Source organism: Macaca fascicularis, chromosome 11 (assembly GCF_037993035.2).
Source record: "Macaca fascicularis isolate 582-1 chromosome 11, T2T-MFA8v1.1".
In the NCBI taxonomy this organism is placed as follows: Eukaryota; Metazoa; Chordata; class Mammalia; order Primates; family Cercopithecidae; genus Macaca; species Macaca fascicularis.
In genome coordinates, this window is record NC_088385.1 from 16,493,922 (window position 1) to 16,521,100 (window position 27,179).

A 27,179-nucleotide genomic window follows, 5' to 3' on the forward strand; every position below is an offset into this window, starting at 1 on the left:
AAAACACTGACCTTAGTGGCTTAAGCCTCCCATATTCAAGAGGTCCCTATCTTACCAAGACAGGCAGTATAACTCCCTTTAAAGAGGCACCAACTTCTTTTCAAATGAATCACAGAATCTAATTATTCTGAAAATTATTTAAGCAGAAATCAGTACCTATATTCATCCAATAAAAGAGCAGCCATGAAATATTTCCCTAGCAATGAGCCATCCGTGTTCGTAAGACGTTCTTAATAGAACAAGAAGTCACATGCACTGATACGTCATTCTATATGTGAACAAAAATTCTATAAGGGAACAACTCAGAATCTGGTTGTTATTTTTGCTGGTTTTTTTTTTTTTTTTTTTCTTGCTATCAGGGTCACTAACGCTTAAGAAAGAAAAGTAGGTAGAGAGTGGCACAAAAGTTGGGACAACAAAGCTTGCATATTTAGAAATCTGTGTCTCCAAGATGTTTCCTCCTTCTGAACAAAAGCTTGTCATTATTACCAATCACTTAAAGCTTTTAGTTTGCCTGGCTGGAGAATAATGCAGAGTGTTTAAGATGCTCTGTTACCAGTGTTTTGTGAAGATTTTTTTTTTCTTACTCCTAAGGACTTTGCTCCTTTGTGACCTTACGGGTGTGTAATTTTCAGTTTCTGTTTAGCACAGACAAGATGAGTATTGTTTCTAGCCCTATATTCTAAAAACAAAATCCCTAAAACTCCAATTCAGAAATTAAATAGATTTCTAAAAATGGACCCTACATCACTCAACCAAAGTCTATCTCTCAGGAAGTAGGCGGGAATAAGATTCTCTCCTTCTTGTCCTCCCTCCCCCACCCACCACTTCTGATGGATTGGAGATGTCAGCTTGTCAAGTCTTATTGGGTGCTACCTGATGTAAGTCCACATTGAGGCAGTAAAAATCTGTTTGCAGTCAGCTCTTTTAATAAGTCTCAGCAAACAGGAGGAAAGCAGATCTATTCAGTAAGATACTTCCTCTGATACAGTGGGGAAAAAAATAGTCCATGACAGAGGCTTGATATGGAGGAGACTTTTAGACAAAGAACAGTTCTTTCTTTAGAAAAGCTGGAGAGAAATAGTTTCCCTAGGGATTTGAGGATTCTAAGAAACATTGTATTTTTATGCTTATGTTTTAAAGATGACCTAGACTCCAAGCTCTTTAAAAAGGTGGTCATATCTCCCCTGTAAAATGCCCCCATCCCACAGAGTCTTGCTGAGTCCTAAGCATTTTGTGGGTTCAGAGCTCTGATAAATTATACTGATGCTGCTTCTTAATCTTAAGCCCAAAGGAGGAACTCTGGTTGGTTACCCAGCCTTCCACCTATGCCAAAAAAAAAAGGATAAGAAAGCCTGAGAAGGTCAAATGTTCTGAGAATATATAACACAAAGCACCTAATTATTTTCTTATTATTGTTTGTACAAATTTATGGAGTACATGTGCAGTTTTGATACATGCACAGATTGTATAGTAGTCAAGTCAGGGCTTTTACATATCTATCACCTGAATAACATATGTTGTCCCTATTAACTCTTTTCTCATCATATACCAAAGTAAAGAGTTTCTCAAGAAATTTCAAAACTCTAGGAAATATGTGTTTATGTACTATCACTTCATTATTCAGATAAAATTAGGTGCCAACCACCTGAAGAGAGTGGGCCAATCTTTTCAGTAAAAGATCACTTCTCGTAGTTCTTAGCGCATTGCTGGAGTATTATGGGTCTTACGGTGCTAAACGTTGATGGATGGTGGTGGTGGTGATAGTTATGACGATGATGTATGAAATAATGAAGAAGACAATGATGTTCGCTAACAAGATGAAGCCAAATTTTTAAAAAATGACCTGACAGGGTGAATTATTCTGGGAATAATTATTATGTATGTATTCCTTCATTCACTTTTCTGAAGTCTCTCTGTTATCATCCTCCATATCATATTCACTTATCCTAGAATAGTACAGACATGGCAGAAAATGAATTCCAGGAGTCTGGCTAGTAACATTCAAATTAAACTTATTACACCATTAGACTGATAAATGTTTTTCTTTCTGGCAAGAATAAAATGATAACTATAAAAGTTCTTAACAATATAAGACTTTTCAGGAATAGTCTTGCATTGAAGGTAAAAAGTTATCTTTGTTCCTAATTCTTAAGACAAGTAACATGCAATAAACACTTAGTAAACATTTTGAATTAATGTATGCATGACTGGATAAATAAATGGATAAATATACAAAAGAGTGGGCATGTGAATAAATGGCTCATTGAACTATCTCTCTCTACTTTTTAGAATAGTTAGTGATTGTGCAGGTAAAAATCACATCATAAGAAATCTGGGGCTTATCCTCTGAAAGAATGATCTCAGAGAACCTAAACTCTGATCTTTCCAATGAATATTTTAAGATTACCGTACATATGCTTCAGAAGCTTACTGCAAAATATGACCCCTTGATGATAAAACAAAATAAACTAGTCATGATGATGTCATAAGAGCAAGTCCTTTTCTGGGTCATTATAATTTTTCATGTCAACTTCCACAGAATTTTAACCAGAAGATCTCTAGAAGCAGAATTTTATCTCTATGCAATGTGGTGATGGAGGTATGTTTCTTCCAGCATTTGCTTACGTCTCCCATAATATCTATTTGCAAATCATTATCCTGTCCTTCACGATCTGAGTCCAAACATCACTGAGCTAACAGCCACACAATATTTTCTGTAGGATTTTTTAAAAGCCTACAAAGAAAGTCTCAATGGACAGTTGGTGACCTAAACATCACCAGGTTGAAAACTCCTTGGGGATAAGAATATCCCCCATTTATAATACCTCTGTATCTACAACAAACTTAATAGTAAGTTCTGCATAAAACAGCCTCTTAATAAATGTCCATTGATTAAATGCAGACTAGGGTGATGCAATAGGAAATAAATACTGTGCAAATTTAGAGACAGGAGAGTAGAGTGTAGGGAAGTGAAGTCAGAACAGACTTCATGGAGGATGAGAGACTTAAATAATATATTGAAATAAATGGCTGTGCTATGAGCCAGTAGTAATCTAAGCATCTAAAATGAAAAAGCACTAAGCTCTAAGAGTGCAGAGCAATCTCACAGTGGCACCTTATACAGGGTGTTTCTGACTTTGAATATCTTACTGTTGAGAAGAACCCTACCTAAATGGGCCATGCATTTCATTGTCACAGTGGATGATGGCAAGTGAAATATGAGACTGATGTTGAATTTTTCAAGAAGGATGGAAGGCAGGGATAGGGAATGAAGGTGAGAAAGAAAGAAGGAAAGAAGTGCTTTCAATGAAAGAAATTCTTCTTTCCCACATTTCCAGTTGAAGGATTAATCTGTCCTCTGAGAGTGAATGTCATACGATGATCTTCAGGAAAACACAAAATAGAGGGCATTTAGCACTGCCAAATGTTCCTATCATTCCATTCCTGTCCTGTCCATAGATAGTAGTGTTAGTTTCATCATCTTTTGTCTTTGTGACTGAGAAAGTCCTTCTCATTCACACCTCTGCCTAAGGTGACTACCCTGATGTGACTAAATATGCAAGGACTTGGTTCTTTGACCTAACGCAAGAACTATAGAAAACTACCAAATTTTCTGCAAACCCAGAAAATAAGAATGGTCAGTTCTCATCAGAAGGGGAAATGAGGGAAAGGATACTAGCATTTCCTATGTAATAAATATGTTTGCGTTATGTCATGCCACACGCACGTGTGTGTGTGTGAGTGTGTGTGTATTCACTCAATCATTACAGAGACCCTTAAATTTTGGAGTTCATATCTCCTTTTTACAATTGGTAAAGCTGAGGTATGGACAGTTTTACACAAGTTAAATAGCTAGTAAGTGCTTATGAATCCCAGTAGACTTGGGATTCATAACTAGGTCTGGCCTACTCTAAAATATACTGCGGCTCAGAAAACAGGCAATTCTAGGTAATAAAAAAACAATTCTGATTTGAAATAAAAGCAAGGCAATGCAGAATAATAAAAAAGATCATTAGAATTAAACTCAGTCCCGCTTGGAATACTATCTTTATCATCAACCCTTACACAAATTACTTTCCATTAGCCACAGTTTCTCCTCTGTAAAATGGCCTAAGAACTACCCGACAATACAGCAGTATAAGATAGATATGATAATCTTTGTGAATGTGCCTAACTGAGTAGCCTATACAATAGGGTTCCTGGCACAGAATCTGTACCCAGTAGGCATTCAGTAAATATTTGTTGAATGATAATGCAGTAGATGTGCAAGAACCCACAAGAACTCATAAAAATCATAACAGATGGTTGTCTTATTTTTAAGGATTACCTATCCCTCTGCCACCCCCAGAGACCATACTACCTATGCCTTCACTGTCATAAATCAAAAGTAAAAAATACAAAACACTAGAGGTGGAAGTAGAGGCAGGCACAGCCTGGGGGATCCAAAATGGAAAATGGACTCATTCTTTTGCTGCAAATCACAATCTCTTTTTCTGGTTGTCTACTGAGGCAGCTTCCCTTATAGCCACCCTTAGAAGAAGAAAAGGAAAACAAATCCTGAAAGAAACATGGGGGTTTAAGGTCAGACACTGAGGATGCTCTGTCAGGCATTTTCTCCCATTTTCTCTTTAATGTCTTTCCTCTTCGTTCTCCTCCATGACCTCCTTTGTCTCTTGAGTCTATAATAATGATTCATCCCCTGCTTCTCCTTATGGAAGGGAAGTCTTTACCTCTCACGGACAATGATTATGCTTGACATGGTGATCCTAGTCTCCTATTCTGAGACATCTTCCCCCAGGGCCATACTCACTCACTTTTCTCTAACCTGGAGCATGCTTTGGCTGCTGCAGCTCCTATATAATTCTCCAAAAGAACATGTGAATTTCAGTTCCAAGAACACCTCAGTGGCCTGCATGCCACATACATGCTGCTCTTCTTCCTCCTTTTCCCTCCTTCAAGGTGAGGAGACAAAGCATCTCAGCCTGATCATTCAAGAAACTTAACCAGGAGTATTTAAGGAGAGATTCGTAGCTGTGAAAGTCCACACATAGTTTCAAGTGCTGGGGAGGAAGTACCAAGCAAAAAAAGAGCCAAGACCAGGACTGGACCGAGGCAGTTCCAAAGATGAAGGGGTGGGGTGAGGAGAAGCCAAAGTTGTTGCTGGCTTACACCCAAGTGTAAATTGCATGCTTTGCCCTACAGCCTTTTCATGGTGTTGGAAAGCTTCTCTAGGAAATTCCTATGGGACTGGAGATGAGAAACATGTAAATAAGAGAAACTAGAATGTTGCCTTGCACAGCAGCTTCTAAAGAGGATCGGAAAGCCCTCTAGTCAATCACGTGACATCCCTGGTGGGCAAACTCTGTCACGTAAGGTTCAACTTAGTAGAGATGACAAAGTTAATGCACCACAGGGCTATCACTGGTTATGTGGCTTTTGTGTTTTAGTTTAAAAGGGGGTATAATGACTGGCACCCTTCATGCTGTAAGTAGAAACACAGAGAATATATGCATCAATGAGCAACCTCTTTCCAACTCACCACTTGCACAGGGACTAAAGATGCCCTTTGTAGACCATCACTTCATGCCAAAATACACCAAAGCACTGACCTACCTACTTTGCTAAGAGACACATGCTAAGTCTCAACCACTCACAGCGTGGGTCAGAGGCCATCATCCACCCACCCACATGTCTGCTGTCACAAGAATTCTCCACAACAGCTCCTCATACACTGAAATCACACTTACTTTTTAACTCATCACCACTCACTCTCTTCCATTTCCAGGGGCCAGGGACTGACCTACACCTGGTATCCAACAGAGGGGACTACCACTCCTGCATGCTCACCACCACTACTTTCTCTCCTGCACAGTGAGCCACTTGCTTCCGGAATCAGTCCCCCCATAAATACATGTACAGTGCATTCAGTCACTCATTCTTGTTGGCTTTTTCCCAGTTGAATAAACACTCAAGTGTAAACCTACTCCTTAATTCACTCATCCACATTAATCAGATTTATTAATTAGATAAATCGTCCCTTGTACTCTGTTGTAAATTCTAAAGCATGACCACTTTCTTTAAAAAAAAAAAAAAAAAAAGTCTAAAGTCTCCAATAAATTTCAACAAACATTTATTGTGGTATGAAACTCCAAACAAGAGAAGTCCGTCTTAACAACCAAAACGGTGGTACCACTGATTACCACCCTTATCACCATGAGAAGCTACATGGTGGTACCTGAATAGGAGACCATCACAGTACAATGTGCAGGAATTCTTGTAAAGCCATGCCAACATTTCTGTTCACTGAACATGAAACTTGTGGTAAGCCCAAAATGTAGATATCAAATTCACATAGCTACTTTTTGCATCTTTACATTGCATCTGTTTCAGAAAACCATTCTTATGGTAACTTGTCCCTTTGGAAGTGTAGCTGTCTTAAGGCACAGGGTCAGGAGGCAATTCTTTCGTTATTTCAGAGAAATGGAAGGCAATTTTTTAGGGCAATCACTGTCATTACTTGGTGCTTTTGTCCATTAAAATTCTGGAGACCCTGCTTGCAAGTACTAAAACTGGTTTATCACAACACTACTGCATGATCGTGAAAAACTTCCAGTCCAACTACCTTGTAAGCCTTTAAACAGACAGAAGGAACAACTAGCCCAAACCATGGGACCTGTGCAAGGCTGGGAAAGAGCTGGCTCCAGGGATGGCATGGTGCACTTACAGTGTGAGGGGAGCATGAGAGAAACAAAAAGGCAAACCAGAGTCTCAGTTCCCTGGGTTAATGGAGACATAGGGAATGTCGAGTCAGCCTGGCTTTGTCTAATTAAAAAATAAGGTTCTCAGATGGATAATCCCCTGGCTTGTGTCACTTCCCAGGTACCTGTGGCCTGGCATCTGTCACAGGGTGTCTGGCTCCTCAGTTTTGGCATATTCAACCAAGCAGTCTTTTTCTTACATCCCCAATACAAAATGGCATGTCCTTTCTAGCATTGTGTCAGATTGTCTACACCGGTGCACAGGACTTACTGTGATGGAGAGGGGGTGGCATTAATGTACTTGACACATAAAACTGGCTAGGGTCAAATGTCATCTTGAAGGTCTTTAAGGAAAGCATTTAATTCAGTGGCAGATTTATGTCCTTGTGACTGTTCACCAACAGTGCATTAAGTTAAGGTTCAAAAAGCAAAGTCTAGTCTGTTGAAAAACATGAACTAAAGTCCCTGATTGGCTTCCTTCTACCAGCAGGTTTCTAATAGGGCTAGAAAAGTCTAGGGTAAGCCTCAATCTTATGGCACTTCTATCACTGCTCTTGAAAGTCTCTCTCTCGCCCTCTCCATGTTTGGTAAAGTACTAAACAAATACCTTATTTATAGGAGGGGCTTCCAGAATTTCTATAGAGAAAGAGCCTGGGTGGAGGTGTGAGGCAGAAACCTGTCGTAATGGGCAAGACTAAAGGAAACATCTTGGAGCTGTTCTTGCAGAGTAAGTATGGTGTTTACTAACTAGTTCCTTTAACATATACTGCCTACTATATACTGGGATAGGCACTTTAGAAACTTATATGAACAAATTAGACACAGATCTGGGACTCTTGATACTGATACGTCTAAAGGGGGAGAGAGATAATAAACTACAACCACAAGATTGAGGCAATAAAAATATTAACTAATGGTAGCAGCTATTTAGATAATTAATTAGCACCATACAATAGATAGTGACCAAGCAGTTGCTTGGTATTGGGTAGGCGGGAAAGGCCATTCTGAGCAAACAGTAGTTAAACTGAGACCTAAATGGCAAGAATGAGCTGGCAATATGAAAAACATGCGAAGGAGAGAGGGAAGCATGTTCAAGAATCCTGAGGCAGGAAGAAGCTTGGCACAGTTGAGGAAAAGGAAGGAAGCTGATGGAGTCAGAAGACAACAGCCAAGGAAAAAGGGAAATAGAATAAGTAAGGCAGGGAAGGTGTTGGATTTTATTCTAAGTGTGACAGGAGGCCATTGAAAAATTTTGACGTGATCATCTGATTTCCCTAAAAAAAAAATTTATTCGGGTTGTAGTGTGGGGAGGGCAACTGGGAGACTCTTGCAGGAATCCTGGAAAAGGATTAGGGTGATTGGCAGAAAGGAGAGCAGATGAAACGATGAAAAGGCAGGCTCAATAGCATGGGCTTATGTGTTGGATATAGGAGTAAGAAAAACAAGCAATTAAGGAAAACCTGCCTTGGTGACCTTGGTTCACCATTTACTGAGTTGGGGAAGACTAGAAAAGGAGCAATTTGAAAAGGGAAAAAAAGTTACTATTTTCACCATGTTAAGTTTTAGGTACCTCACAGACACTGTGTGGAAATGTCTAGTAGGTAACTAGTCTAGTCTAGTCTAGAGTTCTGAGGAGTGGTCCAAGTTGTAGATGTGTATTTGAGTCATTGCATAAAAAGGATATGCAAAAGCCATAGACTAGATGAAGTCATCTAGGAAAGTTATGTAAATTCAACAAACAAACAAACAAACAAATAAATAAAGGAGCTCAAGCAGAGCCCTTTGAGCAGCTAACATTTAGGGGTGGGTAGAAAAGAACAGAGCTAGCAAGGAAGATTGAAAAACTGTCCAATAAGATGAGAGTAAAATCACAAGGGTGTGGCTTCATGAATATCAAGAAAACCTTTCAATAAGAAATCTGTCATTTCATTGAATGCTGCAGAGGGGACAAGATGATAGTAGACTGACTATTGGATTTGGCAACATAGTGACTGCTGGTGACTTCTGCAAGAGCCACAAGAACCATTCCATTAACACGGTATGAATGGACATCTGAAAGAAATGGGTTAAGGAGGGCGAAAGAGATGAGGAAGTAGAGAAAGCAATTATAGACAACTCTTCCAAGATGTTTTGCTATTAAGAGGAACAGAAAAACAAGGAAGTAGGCATATGCAGATGTGTGGTCAAGGATTTGAGAGTTTTTTTTTTTTTTTTTTTAATACAGAATGTACTAGAACTTACTTGTGGGTACTTGAAATAATAGAGTGGAGAAGGAGAAATAGCAAAGTCCTTGGAAAGGAAAAAGGCTGAGATCAAAAATTTAAGAGTTCATAAAAGCTAAATTCAAGATATTTTGCTTTCTCAAGGACTTTGCCATTTGTAAGAATTGGTCTCTAATAGAAGCAGGGATTCTTCATCCACAGTAGCCAGAGTGAAGACAGAGGCATGAGTACTGATGCAGGTAAGTTAGTAGCTTTGGTAGTAAGAAAATGAGAATGTTTCTGGCAGAATAACTCCATTTTCTCAATGAATTATGAGGCAGACTTAGCAGCAAAGAGTGCTAGTTATAGAAAAGAGGAGATGTAGGTTCAGAGTGACAAGAGAGAGTGAGAAGTTATTTTGAAGTGGGAGAAAGTTAACATAGTAAGGAATGTAACCGGAGTGCTGGGCTAACTCGAGTGACAATTTGAGATCCGTGGCTTCATCATCATGGCTGTGTTTTTCCAGTCTGGAGAAGAAACTGGAGTTGCTTGATTGCTTCGACACAAGCAAGAAATGGGCAGTTTGTTTAACTGAGGCTATTCATCAGGCCCCACTGTGCACCACTTCAAATAATCTCACCACACCTGCTGTTCCAAGGATGGGTTTGGTGATCACTTCTGTTCTGGCTTCAGCCAACTTCGTGGAACACCTCATCTGTAGCTACTGTCCAGCTGTAGCTTCTTGCCCTGGGGTTTCTCCTTCACTAGTGTCCAGGAAGCAGGACACTAATGAAGGAACTGCTGGAGACGTGCATATATGCAACTTGGAAGTGCAGGAAAGTGGAAGGGAGCCTCTGAATAAATGCTTATGCCTTTTGTGTTTCTTTTTTTTTGTTAATATACTTTAACTTCTGGGATACATGTGCAGAATGTGCAGGTTTGTTACACAGGTATACATGTGCCATGGTGGTTTGCTGCACCCATCAACCCATCATCTACATTAGGTATTTCTCCTAATGCTATCCCTCCCCTAGTCCCCCACCTTTTGTTTTTTAGTATACAGTTCTAAGACACATTTCTTAAGGCTCCTTAGAGCATTTCTTGTAGGATGAATGACCACTTGCTATCAGCAATGCTCAACCAAATCATGTATCCTTGTATCAACTTTCTCTCATTCCCTGTCTCACTGTTCAGGTCCAACCCCTGTTCCCTAGAATTACTTGAAAAAAAAAAAAACCTGTATATAAGCTAGTGTCTCATTCTCTGCCATCAAAGGAACTGAGGTAAGATAACTAGCATTAGGGGTGGCTTTAGAAATCAACTCTTCAAGGCGGGATTGCGGAGTTCAATGAAGACCCCACTGCTACGGATGAGTGAAGTAGAATTAATTCCTAGTACGTTCATTCTTTAGCATCACAAATACTAACACTCTTACCTGTGGTGGATTGAGATAAGCTACAGGTAGAGTGTAATGTATTCGGTTATGTGGTGGCTCTGGTATTTGAAAAATATATGAGCAGTTGACTGGCTTTGTCAATATATTTTCAAGTCTTAAAAAAAATAAACTGGAAGAATCAAGTGAACCAACTATCAACTCAGGAAATCCTGCTGAAAATCAGATCCAGGAAAAAAAAAAAAAATGAAGGTGACGATGCTACCAAAGAGACTAAATGCACAACCTTGGAAATCCTCCTTTGTGGAAATTCTAGTAGGAAATTCCAATAGGAAAAGAATGGGATCCTGAGACCCACATCATACACTTATGAGGACAGTAAGACAGGATTTTCCTGAAACCTCTTAAAGGCAAGAAAAGCTCCTCCCCTTCTGCCAAAGAGAAGAAATCTGCCTTTAAAAACACTGTAAGGAACACTCCTGAGGCAGGTGCCTCTCATTCTGACTCCTGTCCTCAATATGTGACCCCATCTCTCTGTAGTCCCTACAGACCAATAACTAGAGCCAGGTCATAGCACAACTACAGCTGGAAAATATAGTCCCTAGAAGGGATGAATATCTGGGAGGAAATGGTTTACATACTGAAGGAATTGCAATGGAAAGGCCCAGTCAATTACAGGTCTGCAGAAATCAGGAAGCACATATAGGAGTGAACTTTGAGGAAGTCAGACTGGAGGTAGAGTGGGATAGAGAATTTATTGGCACAGCAGCACTTTCTCGTGAAATTCAAGCTCCTTGCAAAGATGCCTAGAAGCATTCCTAATGTACTCCTGGGTTGATGGCCTAGTGGATGAGGTGATAAATGATGGGATGACTTTGGCAAAATATTGAAAAAGAGATCAGAAGATTAAGAAGGTGGGAATGTTAAAATGGAAGTATTAATATTATGTGAGACTGAGAATGGATTACCTGACTCTGTCCTAAGATGCATTTCCGAAGGCTCTCCTGGGATACCCTTGCGGGATCTAGCACCTGTCACTCACAGGGTTTAAGCTCAATAAGGCTCCTATCATTGGCTTTCCCCGCTTCCACATTCACTCTCCTACTCCCTAATTTCTGCTCCCTAAGATGGTTTCCCATATAAACTCCTTGTACAAAGGCTAAGACAGGCTGCTTCTAAGAAGCTGAAATTCTAGGCAAGCTAAATAATCCTGAGACTGCACAGGACCCCACCACTACCTCCAAAAATTATTGCCAGATGCATTCTACTATGGTGTCTAGGACACAGCAGGTCCCCAGCAGATAATTTCCTCCTTCTTTTCTTCCCCCTTCATCTGAAACAGTAAATTCAGATGGCAGTGAAAGGGAAACATTTTCTTGAGACAGAGCGATAATGCTTGTATAGCAATGGCACACTCTTGTGCTCTGTGCCTACCAAAAGCCCCTCCTGAGCCCACTCTTCTTTGGGCAAGTCTCCGCTCTTTATTTCCCAGCACACCGTTGTCACTGTCTAGCCTCAGGATAATAGTGTCCCCTGGAGGGATCAGTTCTTCCTCTGGGGAAATCAAAGAGCAGATCAGGAATTAGCCACCAGATTGTGTCATTCTGAATACAAGGAAGAAAAGAAGAATGAGAGGAAAGAAAGGGGAAGAGGAGAGCTGGAGGAGGATGTGCAGGTAAGAGGTAACAGGAGGAGTCAGGCAGTAGGGTGGCAGGACTGTATTTGGTGAGTTCACACATTTTATTTTATTTCAGCATCACAATAAATTTGCAAGGTGTTCTCCTAGTCATACAGATGGGGAAGCCAAGGCATATGGTCCCTGTTTTAAACAACTGATTCTTCAGCTAAATTAGCAGCTAGGAGTTACAGGTTGGGCCACAGCATGAGCAAGACACAGGACTTGATCAAGAATGAGGGAAACCAAGCAGATCGGATACACAGACTCTTTACACTTCTGCCTTGTTATAGCTTGTATTTATTTGTTTATACCAATTTATGGAAAAAACCACAGAACTATTATAGAATGCAGACAACTAGAATATTTTCATTTTCGCTCTGCTTAACAAGAAATGATAACCAGACAAATATACATGGAGCAATTTCTAGGGAAGAGGGCCCAGGGTTTTGTGAGGAGAAACCCCAACTTCACTGAACCCTAAGTTCTGATGCTGCCAGAATGAAGGAGCCCAGAAATCAGGACAGGACACAGGGATGAGCAGAGAGGTGAGTGCATTGGGTTAACTGCAAAATGAACTTCACAATGACTCCCCTGGAGATTTCACCAGACTGGAGTTCCTTGCGGAACTTCACCTGCTCTGTTTTATTTCTGGAAGGTCCAGAGCATTACATCACTTCCCTCTGCTTCCCTACTGAGATTTCTACCCATGAATTTCTACCTATACCCATGAATTTCTACCTCTACCCATGAAATTGCTAATTTCTTATTGCACTGTATCCTTTCTTGAGTTTCCTGCTGAAGTAGTCATACCTCTTTGCCATTTCAGCATTCTTCTTTAAACTAGCTACTCTGTAAATTTTATATTCTTTCTCCACTTCCAGTAATATCAAAGCTTCAAAGACTCATCATAGCCTAGAGGTGAAGGGGCCAATATTTTTTTTAATTAAAGAAACAATTGCTGGACACATTGGTTCATGCCTGTAATCCCAGCACTTTGGGAGGCCGAGGCGGGCAGATCACCTGAGGCCAGGAGTTCGAGACCAGCCTGACCAACATGGTGAAACCTCATCTCTACTAAAAACACAAAAATTAGCCAGGTGTGGTGGCGGCCACCTGTAATCCCAGCTCCTTGGGAGGCCGAGGCAGGAGAATCACTTGAACTCAGGAGGTGGAGGTTGCAGTGAGCCAAGATCATACCACTGCACTCCAGCCTGGACAAAAGAGCAAGAATCTGTCAAATATATATATATATATATACACACACACACACACATACACACACACACATTATATAACATTTACTCAAGCCACATACTATTTCTATTAACTAATTTTTTCTTTTTTTATAATTTCATGCATTTTTTTAAATTTACTTTTTTATTTCAACAGGTTTTGGGGGAACGCATGGTATTTGGTTACATAAATAAGTTCTTTAGTAGTGATTTCTGAGATTTTGGTGCACCCATCACCTGAGCAATGTATACTGTACCCAGTGTGTAGTGTTTTATCCCTCACCTGCCTCCCACCCTTTCCGCAAGTCCACAAAAGTCCATTGTGTCATTCTTATGCCTTTGCATCCTCATAGCTTAGCTCCCACTTATAAGTGAGAACATACGTATTATCTCCATTTTTTCAGATGAGGAAACTGAGGCTCAACAATATTAAATAGCTAGTAATTTAATCTAGTTGTGTGAGAAATGGAAAATACTAGAGCAACCAGAAAGTGGCAGAGCTCAGGATTTGAATACAGGTAAGAGGCTCCAAATTCTGCACTCTTAACCCTAGGGATTGTCTAACCCATTCCCATCATTTTATAAATAAGGAGAGTAAGACACAAAGAAACTAAGTGACATATGCCAGGACAAGGTATGGTGTGGACTGCCATGCAGGTCTTCTGATTTCCAGTTTAACGTTTTTGTTGCTATACAACATAGCCTTGGTTCCAGACAACAGTTCTCACCTCTAGTCTATGTTTTCTGGTGGTCCCCCGTGAGTTCTTGAATTGATCCATAGATTTACAATTTCACAAAGGATCTTCATTTTATCAAGGTTGTATGGAAAAAGCACTTGAGATTGTAAGGATTTGCACATGGTCATTTGGGGCTTTCCCACTGGGTGATCCAAAAGCTAGCGCTTCCCTTATTAGATGTGACACAGCATGTTCCTCTAACTCTCTGGGAAATCTGGTTGTTATAGCTGAGGGGACCTCCAAATAGTAAGACATATGTAAATCCTGTTATTACAACAATGATGATGATTAGTCCTGTTCAAAGCACAATGTTTTACCCATTATTTCTGCAGAGTTCATGAAATGGTGACAGGGATAGAGACTCAGATGGTCATTGTTTCTCAAGGTGGGAGGACCTGATGCTGTGATCACTGTGGGGAAGAGGAAAGGCTGTGAGTAAAAGCTAGGAAATGCAAACCATGTTCCTACTTATTAACAGCTCTGGATAATAGCTCTCTGGGGTAAAATGCAAATCTATCAATAAAGGAGAAACTGTGAGTCATGGAAACCTACCTCTGCATGCACCCCTTCTCCTGGGCATAGGTAGCATGCATCATTGACCCTTTCACTGTAGCATTGTGAGTAAAGCTTGTGTAAAACTGATCACATTTGGTATTTTGGCTGTTTTCCCAGCCACCTCCATTGTTAGAGATTGTGGGCCCCTCAAGGGCAGAAACCCTTGTCTTTTATCTCTGTATTTACAAAGCCAATAACATGGTTGGCACTCAGGAAATGGTGGTTGAATAATGAATGAATGCATGATTTTATGACCTCCTTGGATTGCAATCACTTTGCTTTCATTCAGCAGCCCATGATTCAGATTCATGCACTGAGTAGTCCTTCCAGGGTTGTGTGTTGGGTAGGACTAACTTCGGAGTGTGGGAACCAATAAATTTTTAGGGTGAATGAAAAAGAATATTGAAGGCTAGAAATTTTTTTCAACTAGTTTTAGAGAACCACTCTTTAGTAGTTCTTTAATATTTCATCATCCAGCCACCAAAGGATGCCCGCCATTCCCTATACATCAGAATATTTTCCCTATATATGTTTTAAAAATAAGAAATTTGTTTTGTAGGCAATTTGATACCTAAGAAAATACACAGAGAGCTGTAGTTTGGGGCTTCAGGGATGATTTTTTATCCTGGAAGAGAGAATGGATGGAGAAAAAGGCCAAAGAGGGGACGTGGCAATTCACACCCTCTTTGTGTGTGCTTCAATATGAAAGATTCCTCAATGACAGTAAATATTAGATGGATGGATGGAAGGATTGGTGGGTGGATGGATGCACAGACAGAATATAATTTGCTATTGCTGGCATTACCAACAGTCACCTGTACGTTGTTTGACTCTGGTCAGAATGCCCAAATAACCTACCAGTCTGATAATCACTTTCTCACTCATTAATTTCCTCTGGACTCTTCTTCACACAGAACTAATATTCACTTATTTTCTGTTCTTTATTAAATTATTCAAAAGAAACTCGTACCTCCTTCAGCACCCAGCAGTAAAACTCTCTGTACATACAAGTATCTTCTCACACAAATCAGACAACATAATACAATGGTATTCTCACTTGGGGTATTGTGTCTCCATCTGAGTAAAAGATGAAGTCAGAGACAGAGGTAAAGTCTAAGAGCGATGTTTTATTTTTCTGTTTTTTTCTCATTTAGCACTAGCTATCCTGTGCTTTAAACAAAGAAAGCAAAATATGCTAACAATAACCTAACATTTATTCCCAGCATAGGAGTGGCGGGGAGGAGGTTAATGTAGATGAATCCTTGTGTACCCCGCTATCAATCAAAACTCTTTATCACAAATAATGCACTGCCATTCCCACAGCTGCACCCAGCTGTTTGGGTCATCTTTCGTCATGTCCAAACTCGTTTTCAGAGTCCTTTCTTCCTTCTATCTCTCCTGTTTTTATGTAGTTCTCTGCCTTAGCTTTTGTATGATGAAGATTTTCAAGGCCAGACAAGTCTTGGGCTGGGAGTAGCCTGTTCATGGAGAGACAGTCTTGGAGGAGGGTGGAAGGAAGAGTCATTAGGGAGAAAGCTTGGGGAAGATGGAGGGAGAGAATGGCACCAAATGAATCACCAGAGGAAAGAGAATCACTGGAGAAGTGCAATAGAATATGTAGGAAAGACCGTCTCCCAGGTATCTTGCTCATTAGAGAACTTCCAGAAAAGAAATAGCAGAAAGAGATGGAGAATGGGTTTGAGGAAAGTCATACTCTGTTCTGTGAAGGATTCATTTTGCTGAAGGGAAACAACTACAGGAGAAGAGAGAGACAGAAAGAAACCAGGAGTAGGGTGGGCGAGACAAAGAGGAAGCCATATGGGGAGGGGGGGGTGGGAGGATAAGGGCGAGGAGGAGAGAACATGGCTTGCAGTGGGAACACTGTTGGAAACATAAGAACCGCCCCCAGAAACAAAATGCCAGCATCTCTGGGCAAAAAATCTAAATTGTCAGCACATGCATCTTTGCTCTGAGAAATATACACCTATTTTTTTTTTTTTTTAATTTCAGGATGATTCCCCATTCCAACATCAGTAAAATACTTCAGACTGAGAGACTCAGATGATTTCCTTCCTCCTATCATGAAGTATCCCCAGGCCTCTTCCTCACTGTTCCTCATAAAGGTGCCATTCACATGCTGGGGTCCCATGGCAGGGAAAATTCAGGAACAAGGAATCACTCAGATTTCATATAGATTTATGTCTTATAAAACTATAATGGAAGAAATTCGTTCATCTTCAAAAATGGGAAAAAGAAAATATAATTTTTACACTTTCCAAATACAATGTTTTATTCAATTCTCAGCAATTAATGAGTAGGGAGAGCCCAATAAAACAAGCAAAATTAGATACTTATAACCAAATAATTGACTGTGTTTTGATACTGTCCTTGTTCCAGGCCACCTGCTAAGCACTTTGTACACATTCTCATTTAACGAGCACAAAAACAGTACAAAGCCTTTAGTGCTGCTTCTGTTTTTATGGATGAAGAAGCAAGCCCAGAGAGGTTAGGGACCTGGCCGTGGTAATTCAGCTGACAAGTATACGGGCCAGGATGTTGAGAGACCCCTCTGGCATCTAATCATGTGTCAACGGCCCCAAATCTCCTTTCAGGCAATAGTGAGTGTTAAGTTCTTCCCCACCAAATTTTTCCTATACCTCGTAATAGGGGGAAAATGGTTTGAATCTTTCCCTTCCCTTAAATTTCTTCCTTATACTCTTTATAAAATGATCAAACATTAGGCAACTAAGCAGAATAATTAAAAAACTAAATAATTAATCCCTGATTAATGGTAGTTAAGTGCACAAAAAACCAACAAAAAAAAAAAAAAAGGGGGGGGAAAGGTAAGTACAGCCCACAAATGCCTGTCCTCTCTACCACATTAAACATTACTGACCCCCTTTTCTTTCTTAAAATGGTTATTTCTTTTGGCTTTAATAACATATGCACCTATACAGCTGACAACCACAATCTTCCTTCCCTGTCTCCACCAGGCCTGTGACCTTCACTAAATACTGTGGCTCCTCCTGCCCTGGAACTATAGCTGATGTTCCGGTCCATATCTCACTTTTCTCTAGATACTCTTCTCCTGAGACAACTCAGTTTTTCTCAACTGGGCCACTGACAGTTGTATCCACTCTATGCTGACACATTTTAAATCTGTAATTCCATGTTCCAGACTGCATAGCTGTAGGCACTACAAGACATCCTCACTAATGTGTCCAGCCCTCGGTTCAGAATTTGATGCAGCTTCTGTGAACAGCAAGTTCTCACTCCAACTTCTCAGTTTTCACCAATCTATCATCATCCCTTCAATCTTAAAATCCAAAAGCCAGCTATGACCATTTTGTCCCCTGTATTAGCTCTACCGAGGACATTACTGGATCCTAAAGAAGTGTCTTTCAAAATTATCTTGCAATCCCAATGGCCACCGAAATTCTGGCCCTCATCACCTCACATTTGGGGAATTTGAAAAAGTCCTGACTTGTCTCCCCATCTTGATTTACTCTTGCCCCATTCTCTCATACAGTAATAATGAGATTCATTTTCTTAAAATAACCATTTATCATAGCCATTTCATCAAGTGTTTCTTATGATTACCTTCCAGAGTAAAGTTAAGTGACATTAATCTAGCCTTCAGGGTTCTCCATGACCTATGGTTAATAGTAACACTCATTCGGCCCAGGGTAGAGATTCAAGAACTAACTAGGCTGTTTCAGAGAGCAAGGATTTAAAACAAAAATACACTAATGGTGTCTAGTTGAACTCATTTACAGAATGAGAGCATATAAGAGCTAAAATTTAATGTAATGCAACCCTTTACTATTGCATGCTCATTACCACACTATTTTGGGGGGGTGCGGGGAGCAATGAGAAAACAGCCTGGAGAAAATGAATGACTTAATTAAGATCACATATTTCCATGCCAACTCCCAATATGGTCCCTTTCCAATGATAGCCAGTTGCCTTTCAAAGGAACAACTCTGTTCCACTTGTAAACACCACACTTATCTCCCATGACTTATTTATAATTCCATTCAGGTCAAGTTGATTCCAATATAACCCTCACATGAACAGTCAGTGTCAAGTCCAAATCTTTGTTCATGCTATTATTCCCATTTGAAGAAACACCCCCTTCCCTCGGGCCTCTGTATTCTACATTCTTTGAAATCCAGTTCAAGTGCCACTCCAACCCCTCCAAGATGTGTCAAGGCTGTAACTTCCGCCGACCAAGACAATATCCCTCTACAATAGTATTTGATTTGTACTATACCAATTTGAGACGTGTAATCATATTATTTCACTTTTGCTCAACATTTTTGTGTATGGGGGCTTCACTTCTTGACTGAACTCAACTTCTTAAGTGAACTGGATCATGTCTTTTCTATTGTGTTATCCTTCACAGTGAGTACAGCTCTTCGCAAAGTAGGTACTGTACTGTTCATTGAAAATATAAAGAATCTAAAAATAGAATCTGAAACAAAATCTTAAATAGGTAATCCAAGAGCCCAGAGAAAATCAAGCCCATAGATAAATCAAGCTTAATTTCACAATTAGCTTAAGTTAATTCACTCATTCGACAAGTATATGAGTGCCTGCTCTGAGTCCATTAAAGTGCTAAGCATTAAAATGCAATGGAGAGTGAAACAGACACATCCCTGCCAACATGGAGCTAACAGTCTAGTCAGAGGAACACACACATGTATTAAAAGTTTAACCAGGACTGTGGAGAACTTGGAAAGAAGTGAACAGACTTGGGATATATGGGAAAGGAGTGAGGGCCAGGAAAGAATAAAAAATAACTTGTGAATTTCTGGTATGTGCAATAGGAAGGATGACCATGCCTGAGATGGAGAAAACTAATGGAGGACAAGGTTTATAGGGGTATATCAGGAAAATTCAACCTTGGGCATGCTGAACAATTCAGAACCTATTAGATAAAAGAAGTTGACCCCAAATGGTTTGAAGTTTCTTTTTTTGACCTTTACCCTATTCATCGTCATAAACACCCTACACTTTTTAAAAAGTAAAAGCTCTACCAAGTTGGCCTGAGAAGAGGAAAGCAGAATCAAGGACTCAGACAGCCTAGAATTGGGTAATTAAACTAATTGGGTAGGTTAGTGTTCGCTGAGGCAAGGAGAATATAAAATACATCTTTTCAATCAAAGAAAATAAAATCTGGCCTACTTATTTCTCTTTATCAAGTGAATCAAAAGCTTGGCTAAATGAAAAACTAAAACCAATCCAAAAGAGGATGGCTCCTGGTGTTGTATACATCCATATAAGAGGTAGGCTTGCATAGAGGCTCTTAATCTTTACTCCTCTTCCGAGACATTGCTGGCTGCTGTATAATATTGTGGTATAAATGAGACCAGCATTCTGGATTAAAATCTCTTCAAGCCTTTTCATTGATCATAGGGTTGGAAAGGAACATAGAAGTTCAATACCTCATATAATCAAAAAGTCAAAAAACTTTAGCATCAGCAGGAACGTAGGGCTCACCTCTTCTAAATTCTTTCTTTCCAAGTGAGCATCTTTCCTAAGACATTATTTTACAGAGAAGAAAACCAATCAAAGTCTGAAAAGGTAAAATGACTTGCCTGCCTAAGGTAACACAGCAAATTAGTGACAAAGCTGGGAACAGAACCATGCTCTCTTGCTTCTTTCCACTATACCATACAGTCTGGAAGAAAAAGAGAAGGGTCTGCCTAGAAAAGAGTCTCTCTCGGAAAGTAATTTGAGATCAGGTTGATTTGAGATCAGGGAGCATAATTTCCATTCTAACTTTCAATCTGCTGAATGAAATCCCCATAAGTACTTAATCACATGAGTAAAATGAACCAAATGATACTTGAAAAATATAATATTCATAGTAGATAAGATGACTTTGTGATATTCAAGACATGGGAAATAGAGCAGCTTGTTAGAGAAATCTAGGCACAAGCTAATGAGGATAGTGACTCTGCAGGTGGCAAGAAAGGATGACTTAACTTAGGGGCACTGTGCAGGGTGATGGGAGTCTGACTGATGCAGATATAAAAGGAATAAAGAGCAGTGAGGAATCCCTTCCAAGTACGTTACTGATTATAAAGCCCAAGACCATGGGAACACTTTATGCACACAAAGCAAATGCTGAAAACTAGTTCAAAGGCTATATGCTTCTGCCAATGAATCCAAAGAGTCGTCTTCACACATGAAGAGTGGCATATTTAATCTTTAAAAATAATAATCAGGTTTTTACTCCACATGCACAAACCCCACCTTTTATTTCTTTATGGATTCATTTACATTTTCATTCAATAGAAAACGTTTGTGTCTACTGTGCTATGAATCCTAGGGTGGATACCATAATGAATTTTTAATGTGAACTGTTTGCATATCTATGTGCTATGCCATAGGTATGAACAAAGGGCTATGGGAGCACAAAGAGAGGAATGACTAATTCTGCCTGGAATCGTCAGAGAAGGCTTCAGAGAGGAGGCAACACTTGAGTCAGATCTTAAAGGACACCTATGTCCTTCCAGGGAAATTGAAAGAGAGGAGCATCACAAGGAACAGCCTATGCAAATGCATGGAAGGGTAAAAGACTGCCATACTCAGAGACTGGCCAGTCATGTTATTTGATATTGTGAGATCACAAGCAGTGTATGTTGGTATAAGGTGGGGAGCTGGAAGAGAGGGTACTTAAATAAGATAAGCCCAATTATGAAGGTTAGGGCCAGATATTCAAAGGTCTTTTATGGCTTGACAAGAAATGTGGACCATATCCAGTGGACAAAATAAGCCATCAGAGATTTGTGGGAAAATTAGGTTTCTACTCTAGTTATCCAATTCTATATTATTTGCAGCACACAGAAATCTTATTTGAGCCAATAAAACATGGTTACAACTTCTTTCTCATACCCAACTTGATTTGAGAAAGACTACTATAACCACTTTGAAGTCTTCAATGATAATGTCTCCATCTAAAAAAGTGCAGACACCAAGGTGATGGGTTTTTTATCATCCAATGCAATGACTAGACATCAGCTTCCTGGAAGATGCTTGTTGGGGACTTTGCCATGCCTTTGAAATTGGTATCTGGTCAAGCCTTGCGTCTAACTCCTTTGTGAAGGAAAGAATACTGTATTTGAGAAATTTTGAGCATATACTCCTACAGGGAGTCAACCTCCTTTTCCCTGAAGTAAATTCATAAAAGCAGGGTTTTCATTTTCTCATGGCATAATGCTGCTATGTTAAAGCAGACTGCTCTTCTGTCATGATGCTACTGCTTTTTCAGCAGAATCTCAATAGTATCAGAATGGGCCAATGCAATGCAGGCTGGACCAACAGGGCTCTGCTCAGGGGACTCAGCACATGGGCATTACAGGATCATGCCCTAATCTTATTTATTTCTGAAATCCCTCCTTCTCATCAGACATGTCCTGTTCCTTTATGTATCCTGTCAATTTCTTATAGACATATTTCCCTGCTGCTTACTAATAACCAGAATGACTGATACGACAGCTGGTACAACCGAGTGTGGAGAAGTAGGATCCTTTCCCAGGGTTCGGAAGGAATGGAACACAGGATTTTTTTTTGGGGGGGGGGCGGGGAATAACCTCAATCTGAAGCACGTGTCACTGCCAGGGCTGACAGACATGGCATGTGCGTCCTTCACACGGGATTCAAAAGATTTCCAAGGCTGAGTTGAATACTGGGCTTGCTTTCTTTTCCCACTTCTCACTTTTACCTTTGCAATAGAAATAGAAAAAGAAACATTTCTCAGTTTCCTTGACACTGAGAAACATGAACTATCATCTCCCATAGAAAAGGAGGGGAAAAACAGGTGGTCACTCAACTCCTGGATGTTCCCTCGGCTCCTCTGCTCCTCCAGGACAGCCTATGGCATTTCTAGGTCACCCTTAAAGTATGGCAAACAGCATAGTGAGGCACTCTGGGCAGATTAACTATGGTGCCTCTTCCTCTCCCTTTCTGGTTCTCAAGACAACACCAAATAGCCAGGATGAAATGAGATTGACATCACTTTAGGCAAGATGGAAACAATAACAACCAAGGAAAGGAAACCCCTGTCAGGTGCCAAGGAATGTTAGTAATGGGCACAGACTCTTGGCCACTAAAATTCACAGGTCTTAAATTGTTTGAGGATGCAATGTAGTAGCTATATCTCATTTCATCCATCCTTAACCTCAAATGCAGAACTCAGTATTGCTTTGTGTGTCCATGATATGAAATCCAGAAAAACCTCTACTTACTTAAAAAAAAAATAAAAAGGCTAAACACATAATCCTACTTACAGTATCAGTCATTGGTCATACAGAAAATAAGGATTTAGCTGCCTAAGTAAGATATTTGCAATCAAACCTTGAGAAGCCAGGTCAACATTAGAACATGCAATATATGGCTGGGCCGATCACACCCGTAATCCCAGCACTTTGGTAGGCTGAGACGGGTGGATCACCTGAGGTCAGGAGTTCAAGACCAGCCTGGCTAACATGGTGAAACCCCATTTCTACTAAAAATGCAAAAAATTAGCTAGGCATGGTGGTGCATGCCTGTAGTGCCTGTAATCCCAGCTACTCAGGAGCCTGAGGCAGGAGAATCACCTGGACCCCGGGAGGCAGAGGTTGAAATGAGCAGAGATTGCACCATTGCACTCCAGCTTGGGCAACAAGAGCGAAACTCCATCTCAAAAACAAAAACAAAAACAAAAACCAAACAAAAAAGCAATATAATAAATTCCTTGTAAGACCAAAAGAGGAACATGCATTGTGTGGCAATTAATAAATGCTTCTTAATAGTGATTCGTTCTTCCCTCATATTACACTTATGGGGAAGAGACTCCAGAAAGCTCATACCTTTTTCTTTTCTTTTTTTTCTTTTTTTTTTTTTTTTGAGACGGAGTCTCTCTCTATCACCCAGGCTGCAGTGCAATGGCGCGATCTGGGCTCACTGCAAGCTCTGCTTCCCAGGTTCACGCCATTCTCCTGCCTCGGCCTCCCAAGTAGCTGGGACTACAGGCACCTGCCACCATGCCCAGGTAATTTTTTGTATTTTTAGTAGAGATGGGGTTTCACTGTGTTAGCCAGGATAGTCTCGATCTCCTGACCTCGTAATCTGCCAGCTTTGGCCTCCCAAAGTGCTGGGATTACAGGCTTGAGCCACTGAGCCTGGCTGAAAGCCCATATAATATCTTAAATGTGAAATCTGAAGTTTGGAGAACAGGCATTCTAGATTGATTTCTTCCTGCTCATTCCACAAAACTCAAGTCTGATGACCTTAAGGATGTGATACAAAATGGTGTCTGTTCATCCTGGCACCTTTGTGATAAATGCTAGAGAGATGGCTGGTTGACTGGAAGAGAGGGATTGAAGCCAATGATAAAAACTACCTAATAGTCTTCAACCTGGTAAGTATACCTGGAGGTTCTGCCATGGTTCTTTTCCCAGAAATCATAAAGAGCTTTAACAATAGTAATAAGCATTTCTTTCTTCTCTTCTTCTTATCCCTTTAGACAAACATAAAGTTTCCAAGTCTTTAATCAGATAGATGACATTACCCTACCCATAATTCTGAAAAATTATGTTCTCTCTTAATACAGTTTCAAAGCTATGCCTTGGCCTTGCTTGTCCACAGTAGACATTGCCAAGATTGGGCTCGGTCAGAACCACAAAAATGCCACATTATCCACCCACAAACCCTTTCCAGAACATCATCAAGCCCATCTCAACTGGTTCCCCTGAAGAAGGACTCTCCCAGCCTCCAGGAGAAACACTGTAAGGTAAAGACAGCCCACCATTTCTTTTCTTATCTTGGCACTTACCCTGTGTCTTATTCTAAACACTGCTTTTCCTTTTATCTGCAGTACTTTAGAAAGCCATTTCATTAAATATAATAACAGTGTAGTAATACAAAGAACATCACTTTCCAGTGCTAATAACTTTCATTTTTAAAACCATTTGTGTACTCCAAAATTTAGCAAAGCATCAATTTCTCACCAAGGCCAGCAGACACATCAAATTTGAAACTTTAAAGTTCTGTTTCTTTTGGGTTTATAATCTATGTACAGAGGAATTGAAATACTGTTTAAAGTCAAATTTGTTTTGATGCTCATGTTGCCAGCTTTACTGATGAAAACTCATCCGTCTGCATAAAATAGATTCATGAAGTACCAGCAACAGGAACAGAAACCAAATTAGGAAATCATGACCACCTGCAAGAGGATCACCATGATGAAATGTTCATATCCTGTACCCTTTCCAAATTTTGAAGTTCATAGCACCAATAGAAATCACAATTTTCAGACTAGCCAGGAGAGAAAGGAAGGAATTCTTTCAAGACCACCAGGTTCAAATGCATGTGAATGCTATCATTACATTTTACCCTATTCTGATAACTGAGATTAAAAAAAAAAATGACAGGAGAGTGGAGAACAGTGATTTACAACCCCTGGCTGCCTTTAAGAATCAACCTGGACGCTTTTAATACACATCTGTTCCTGGGCCCTTACCATCTTCCAGTGCAGCTACATCAGAATGTGTGCTGGGTGAGGCCTTAGGGTCTGTATATAGTTGCTTAAAGCTTTCCAGGAAATTTTAACATGCAGTCATGATTAAGAAGCACTGACACTAGGAACTCAAAACACAGAAAACTGAAAACATGGTGAAGACAGCACGGAAGGAAGTCAGCACGTCAATACATCCCTGAGGCTGTTGAGTCAGTATCAGGTGATACATTTTAGAAGATTCTTGTATCTGAAAAAGAAAAAATGCAGCCGGGTGTGGTGGCTCACACCTGTAATCCCAGCACAGATCCACCAAGACAGGTGGATCACCTGAGGTCGAGAGTTCGAGACCAGCCTAACCAACATGGAAAAACCCTGTCTCTACTAAAAATACAAAATTAGTCAGGCATGGTGTCACATGCCTGTAATCCCAGCTACTCAGGAGGCTGAGGCAGGAGAATCACTTGAACCCAGGAGGCGGAGGTTGCAGTGAGCTGAGATTGCACCATTGCACTCCAGCTGGGCAACAAGAGTGAAACTCTGTCTCAAAAAAACAAAAAACAAACAAACAAACAAAAAACGAAAACAAAAAAACAACTAACTTCTGATGATCCTAATGAACCTATTTTGCAAGGATTACTTTATCCACCATTACTGCCTCTACCATGTAGCTTTCCTGCCACTGCTCTCTACTGTTCACCAAATGTCTGGGGGATGTAGGTCTCTCCTGGCCAGTGAGATGGTGAACACCTAGGCTGTTCCCCACAGTTCTGAGCACTCAGTAGGTACTCCCCGGTGTGATACTCGTGGCTGATGAGAAAGACAGATTCTAAAAGAAAAAGCTGATCACATGGAGAATGGTTCTAAACACACAAGTGTTCAACTTGGCTAAGGTGGTTAATTTTGGAACTGGGCTGAATGTTCGGGGAAGGAAGCGCTTCCCTAAGGATTGAGCCACTAGAGGCCGCTCTGAGCCAGATTCTCACTAAACCATGCTATGAAGTGGAATCACATCAAAGGGAAAAGGAAGGCTGCTGAGTAGCACCGGGAGTCATGGCAACACCATGGCTCCTATTTTTAAACTTAGTGAGTGAGCCCACAAAGTGAGGGTGTGTGCACGTGGGGGAAGGGGACTCTGGACTATTTCCAAAGGATATTCTTTCATGAAGTTTTGAGTTTGCAGGTGGCCAATAAACTGAGACAATGAGATCAGAGAATCAAAGTAGAACCAGCTATATTGGAATGGTTCCTTTCTCCTGAACTCCACTCTCTTGGTCTCTATCAGAAAGGATCCTCCATGGCCTTGGATCAGAGGTACCAGGAAATTCATGATGGTTCTCACAAACATATTCTGAAATTCCTTGTTCCTGAAGCTCATTCTTCTAGCCTTTTAGGCAATTCACTTTGTATTTCAAGAAAAAATAAGTCTAAACAGCAAACTAAAAGCATCTGTGGACACTCCACTCCTTGTGAGGACTATCAGATGAATGCTACATATTGTCTGTATCCCCGGCATCCGGCATAGGGTTCAGTACCTAATAGGGAGTCCACATTCCTACTGGATGTGTCACTCAGTGAACTAAGAGTGAATGCAATTTTGTGAAAAAAATTTACTTTTTCTTCTATCTCCAGCTGAATACAAGGCTTAAACAAATCCAAACTTATCTGACCTGTCAAAAATGAATAATGGTACTGGAGGACATTTGTAAATCATGGCAGATGCCAAGGTCTTGTTTTGTTCTATTACATGTCCCTGACAGTATTTTCAATGCATCTGTAACCTCCCTGAACCTTGGCAGGTTGTAGACCAGAAAGTCTCCACGCGCTTCCATTCCAAGGATTTTTCAGGTATGCAAAGACTACAAGTTGTTGTTTTTTCATCTATGGGTTAAAGGATTTGGGAATAGGATAAGAAAAAATAATCCTCCTTCCCATTAGGGAAAGGGAGGTATCAGCAAGATCAGAGCAAGACCAGCAAGTAGAGATGGACTCACTTCAGGACAGAGAGTGAGATAAGCAGGTTCAGTGTGGGACATTTTTACCATGTGTGTCCTCGATGCTGCTCCCAGGCTGATTCTGGATTTATCATGGTCTAGTCTTTAGGGCAAGAAATCAGCA

The 27,179-nt window shown here is 40.4% G+C and overlaps 1 protein-coding gene across 2 annotated transcripts in view; it reads right to left on the reverse strand.

Annotated features, from left to right (window-relative positions):
• GRIN2B (glutamate ionotropic receptor NMDA type subunit 2B) overlaps nt 1-27,179 on the reverse strand; it is a 422,075-nt gene that overhangs the window by 152,539 nt on the left and 242,357 nt on the right. The gene's annotated exons all lie outside the window — the stretch shown is intronic.